Here is a 5,734-nt window from a genome sequence, read left to right on the forward strand (position 1 = left end):
AATAACCCACTCTTTCTGACTGCGTATTAATCAATGAATTAATAAATTATCCCTCTGGGCCTTTTGGTCATTTCTCTCCTTTTTAGTATTTTTAATATAAAAGGTAAGTAAAGACAGTAAGAAATTGTTCAAGTAAGCATATTTTATAGTTCATAATAGCAACTTGGTAAATGTTTTTACTGCAAGTAAGTATTGAAATAATGAAGAATGATGAAAGGCAGTATATCGTAACAAAGTTACATATTCAAATGCTCAGAGGGGCTAGGTGGATGGCATAAAAAGAACTAGTTGTTGCCAGACCTCCCTTTTCAATAGACATTAAAACTTACTTTTATAAATATTCTCTTGATTTTTAAATCTTGGAAATTAATTTTTAAAAAGTACTATGCTGTTCTGTACTGCATGAATTAAACTAAACAATTCTGTGCAACCCCTGGAAGGTTCTTTGTGACTTCGCATGTGATAATCAAGAGAACGGTTTTGTAGTCAGCCTGGGTTAAAACCACAAATACTGCTGTGGGACATTGAGAAAGGATGCAACCATACCGGGCTCCATTTTCTTCCCTGACACATGGAGATAACAGTTGTACTTCTCTCACAGTATTTTGGCTTATTGTGGCGGGGTGGAAGTCAAGAAACATCTGAGGGTTCCAGAAACTGAAGAGCCAAACAAACTCACTTGGAGTTTTCTGCTTTACTTTTGGTTTCACATTCATTCAGGGAAAACCAATTTTACAAAGAACAAGTGAATGAAGGCGTCCTTAACATACTTTCTCCAAACCCAGTCTTTGATGAACCCTCACCCCTTGCCCTATCACCGTACTCAATTCTTCTTGAACAACAGTTGTGATGAACAACACTCTATCTCATTCCACATGCTCTTCTTCCAGTGTGATGTTGACAACCTTCCTTCTAAGGGGTTATGGTCGCTCTCCTTCAATGTGAATAAAATGTTCTGACTGCCTCAATGATTGAGGTACAGCAGAAGTGCTATTATATGACTTCCAAACCTGGACCTTCAAAATGCTGTGCACCCAGGATCTCCCTTAATGTTTTGCATATTGTAAACCTCAAAAATAGGTTTGCCAAAGAAAAGGACAAGTCTTCTACATCTGGACAAAATGAAAATGAAAGAAAAAGCCATCTGATTTTATTAAACTGATGGACAAAAGGGAAACAGAAAAACAAGGAACAGGCTATGTTTTATAGTCACTTGAAGTGAAAATTGAAATTGCCATTTATTTGTTATTTTCCAAAGGAGGTGAGAAGAGACACATGGAAGAGATTCTACCATAAAACAATCTGAGCTTTCCAAGCTTAGCCTCTTAATGAGCAGATGGAAAAAATAAAAAAGAGCAAAACCAGAAACCAGAAAGAGATCTGGAGGGAATAAACAGAGACTGATCTTGGCTGAAAAACCACAGAGTGTTTGGCCAGGAAGAGTTGAAATTAAAAGATTCATGTGTGAACTGTAGAAGGTGTTTGATTTTTTCATGTATAATATACTTTGTTATTTTTTCTTTTTTAAATTAGATTTATTGGGATTACATTGGTTGATAAAATTATATAGGATTCACATGTACTATAATACATCATCTGTATATTGCATTCTGCCCCCCTGGCTGGTTTGGCTCAGTGGATTGAGCGTCGGCCTGCGAGCTAAGTGTCGCTGGTTCGATCTTCCAGTCAGGGCACATCAGAGAAGGAAAACTCTGACTCCAAAAAACCTCCGCTGCCTTGCGGCATACCTCTTCAGGGGAAAGGCTAAGGGAGTAAACCCCGACAGAAAATCCGGAGCCGGAGTCCCTAAGGCGGTTTGACGTTGTAGTCATCACCGGCAACTCCTGCGGCGCACCTGAAGCCAAGCTGTATTGACTCCGTCTTTCCCTTGGACCCTTCAGCTGCGAAGAGAGGGGGGGGTCTGCTGCATGGGCAACAGCAGACCCTCCATATCACCCCGCCCAGGCTCTGTAGCTTCAGCTTCACTGGAGAGGACAGACACTCCAGCGTCATCGCAAGATGTCGATTCAACACGGGAGGAGACTGATACCGTGTCACTCCCGAGTCGGACTGCACAGCCATTCTCGGCGATGCATATAGACTCTTAAGAAGCTACACCATCGTCTCTCGAGACGGATGGCTGCCGACGATATTGCATTCTGTATTTACCACCTAAAGTCAAATCTCCTTTTGTCACCATATATTTGACCATCTTTACCCTTTACTACCTCCCCCTCACACCCTTTCCCTCTGGTAACCACCATACGTTGCCTGTGTCTATGAATTTTTTTTTGTCTTCTTTGTTCATTTATTGCTTTCAGTTCTATGCCCCACATATGACTGAAATAATGTGATTCTTGACTCATTCTGTCTGAGTTATTTTGCTTAGCATGATGTTCTCAAGATCCATCCATGGTGTCACAAATGACAGTATTTCATTTTTTATTATGGCTGAGTAGTATTCCATTGTATATATGTATCAGCTTCTTTATCCAATCATCTATCAAAGGACACTTTGGTTGTTTCTATGTCTTGGCCACCATGAATAATGCTGAAATGAACATAGGGTCCATATATCCTTGCAAATCCATGTTTTCAAAAATTTCAGGTAGAGATCCAGAAGAGGGGTTGCTGGGTCATATGGTAACTCTATTCTTAATTTTTTGAGGAACCTCCATACTGTTTTCCATAGTGGCTGTACCAGTGTACATTTCCACCAGTGGAGAATCAGGGTTCCTTTTTTCCCTCAGAACCTCTCCAACACTTGTTATTACTTGTCTTGTTGATAATAGCCATTCTAATAGGAGAGCGGCAGTATCTCATTATATTTTTAAAAAAAATTTTAGGTACACAGCAAAATTGTGCAGAAGATACAGAGGTTTTCCATTTACCACCTGTCCCACATATATGTTGCCTACCTCATTATCAACAGAGTGGCACATTTATTACATTTTTTGACATGTTATTATTACCCAGAGTCCATAGTTTACATTAGAGTTCACTTTTGGTGAGGTATGTTCTATGGGTTGGGACAAGTTTATAATGACATGTACCCACCATTATATTTTCATACATGAGTATTTTCACTGCCCTAAAAATCTTCTGTGTTCCTACCATTTATTCATCTCTCCCACCAAACAGCTGGAAACCACTGATTCTTTTACTGTCTCCATAGTTTTTTGCCTTTTCTGGAATGTCATATTTGAAATCATATAGTATGTAGCCTTTTCAGATTGGCTTCTTTCTCTTAGTAATATGCATGAAAGTTTCCTCCATGTCTTTTCATGGCTTGATAACTCATTTCCTTTCAGCACTGAATAATATTCCATTGTCTAGACATACCACTCTTTATCCATTCACCTACAAAAGGACATCTTGGTCACTTCTAAGTTTTGGAAATTATGTATAAAACTGTTATGAACATGTGCAGGATTTGTGCGGACATGTTTTCAAATCCTTTGGGTAAGTACCAAGGAGTGGGATTACTGGGTGGTATAATAAGAGCATAATGTTTAGTTTTTAAAGAAACCAACTGTTTTCCAAATTAGCTGTACCATTTTGCATTCACATCAGCAGTTAATGAGAGCTCTTATTACCTCACATCCTTACAGCATTTGATGGTGTCAGTATGCCAGATTTTGGCCATTCTAATAGATTTGTAGTTGTATCTTGTATTAGTATTTTTTTTAATTTCAAATTTCATTTGTTCATTGTTGGTATATAAGAAAGCAATACTTTTAAATATACCTTCATTTAACCTTGTACTCTGCAACTTTGCCATAACTGTTTACTAGTTCCAAAAGTATTTTGTTGATTCTTTCAAATTTTCTACATAGACAATCATATCATTTGTAAACAAGTATAGTTTTCTTAGTACTTTCTTCTCAATCTGTATCCCTTTTTTATTATTTTATTGCATTAGCTAGTTTCTCATTATAGTATTGGAAAGCTGTGGTCCTTTTCCATACTTTGTTTTGATCTTAGTGAGACAGTTTTACCTTTCTCACTATTAAATATATTAGCTGTAGATTTATTGTAGATATTCTTTATTTAGTTGGGGAAGTTCTCCTTTATTCCTAGTTTATTGAGAGTTTTTATTATGAGTGGGGGTTGAATTTTGTCAAATGCTTTTTATGCATGTACTGAGGTGATAGTGTGACTTTTCTTTTTTAGCCCATTCATGTGATAGATTACATTAACTGATTTTTCGAATGTAGAGCCAGCCTTGCACACCTGGGATAAATTTTACTTGATCATGTTGTATAGTATTTTTATAAATTGTTAGATTCAATTACCTAATATTTTGTTGAGAATTTTTGCATTTATGTTTATGAGAGATATTGGTCTGTCATTTTCTTGTATGTCTTTTTTGGTTTTGGTATTAAAGTAATGCGGATCTCATACAGTGAGTTAGGAAGTACTCCCAATGCTTCTATCCTCTGAAATGCATTGTAGAGAATTGGTACAAATTTTTCCTTAAATGTTTGGTAGAATTCATCTGTGAACCTGTCTGGGTGCAGTGCTTTCTTATCTTTGAAAGGTATTAATTATTAATTTAATTTCTTTAATAGATATAAACTAATTCAAGTGTGTCTATTTCTTTTTGTGTAAATTTGGCAGACTGTCTTTCAAGGAATTTGTCAATTTTGTCTATGTTATCAAATTAATTGGCATAGAGTTATTCATAATATTCTCTTATTATCATTTTAATGTTTATGAGATATGTTTGATTTTAAAGAGTTTGAGTAGTCACTAAATATTTCCTTAAGAAATATTTTAAAACGTATTGCCTTTTTTATTATAAAGTCATAAAGAAGATTGTTATATATATTTCTAATTATTTCTTTCTTTAAAAATAATTTATTCACAGCTTTGCATAGTGGCAGTATCATAGCCAATGAGGTTTATCCAAGGTATGATTATTGCTATTTGAAAAATAACTTATTCACTTCTGATCACCAGGCACAGGAATGTGCAAGGGCAATGCTTGTGACGCTCTCCATGGTTGTCAGTCCCAGTCTCCGTATCTGTTAGTTCCCTTGTACAACACCAGGCTCATCCTGCCCCCAAGTGTTTGCTCACACCCAGAAGCTGCATTGTATAGTATCTGACCATGTGGGAAGTTTAAACTTGAGTTTTCCAGCTTACTTGTAACTATTGAGGTGGAACTAGTTGTTCCAAGTGTTGATTTCCCAAAACTCATGAATAAGTAGGTCACAGGCAAATTGTGCGGTACAGCTCATAGAGGCATATATGCTTTTTTAAAGGAGTTTTAAAAACAGTAGTGACTAAGTTCCGTTCTGTGTTCCCAGCATTCTCAGGCGTAGGTCACCTGTGGCCCTGGACCAACAACCCCTGGGGGTCCCTCATATCTTAAGGCAGCAATGGAGGAAGCGCAGGCCAGGCCATGCATGAGGAATTAACAGTCAACTTTATTGCCCTCACACTAAAGAATTCATGAGCTGAGAACCTCTCTGTTATCTGTCAGTTCTCTACGTTCTTTTCGGCCTGTTTCCATAGCCTCGTGAGCTGCTATTTCTTCTGGTAATGGACTTTGGCCTTCTTCTTCTGCTCCAGAGTGGCTGTGACTGCCTGGTACTTTCAGCGAACTTCACAGGCCAGGGCTAAGGCCAGTGCCCTAGGTAAGCAAACTTCCTTGCAGGCTTCAGATGACAACCTTGAGGGCTTGCAGGAACCACCATTTGCTTTTTCTTGTCATACAGCAGTGGGATCT

At 37.6% G+C, this 5,734-nt stretch overlaps 1 non-coding gene across 1 annotated transcript; it reads left to right on the forward strand.

The window, feature by feature from the left end:
- Window positions 1-4,868: 4,868 nt before the first annotated feature.
- On the forward strand, window positions 4,869-5,006 carry LOC150021418 (U4 spliceosomal RNA). Its single transcript, XR_016513595.1, has one exon. It is a non-coding gene; the product is annotated as a U4 spliceosomal RNA (small nuclear RNA).
- Window positions 5,007-5,734: the final 728 nt, after the last annotated feature.

The sequence above is a fragment of the Furipterus horrens genome, unplaced genomic scaffold (genome assembly GCF_987537825.1).
Source record: "Furipterus horrens unplaced genomic scaffold, mFurHor1.1.pri manual_scaffold_1, whole genome shotgun sequence".
NCBI classification, from domain to species: domain Eukaryota; kingdom Metazoa; phylum Chordata; class Mammalia; order Chiroptera; family Furipteridae; genus Furipterus; species Furipterus horrens.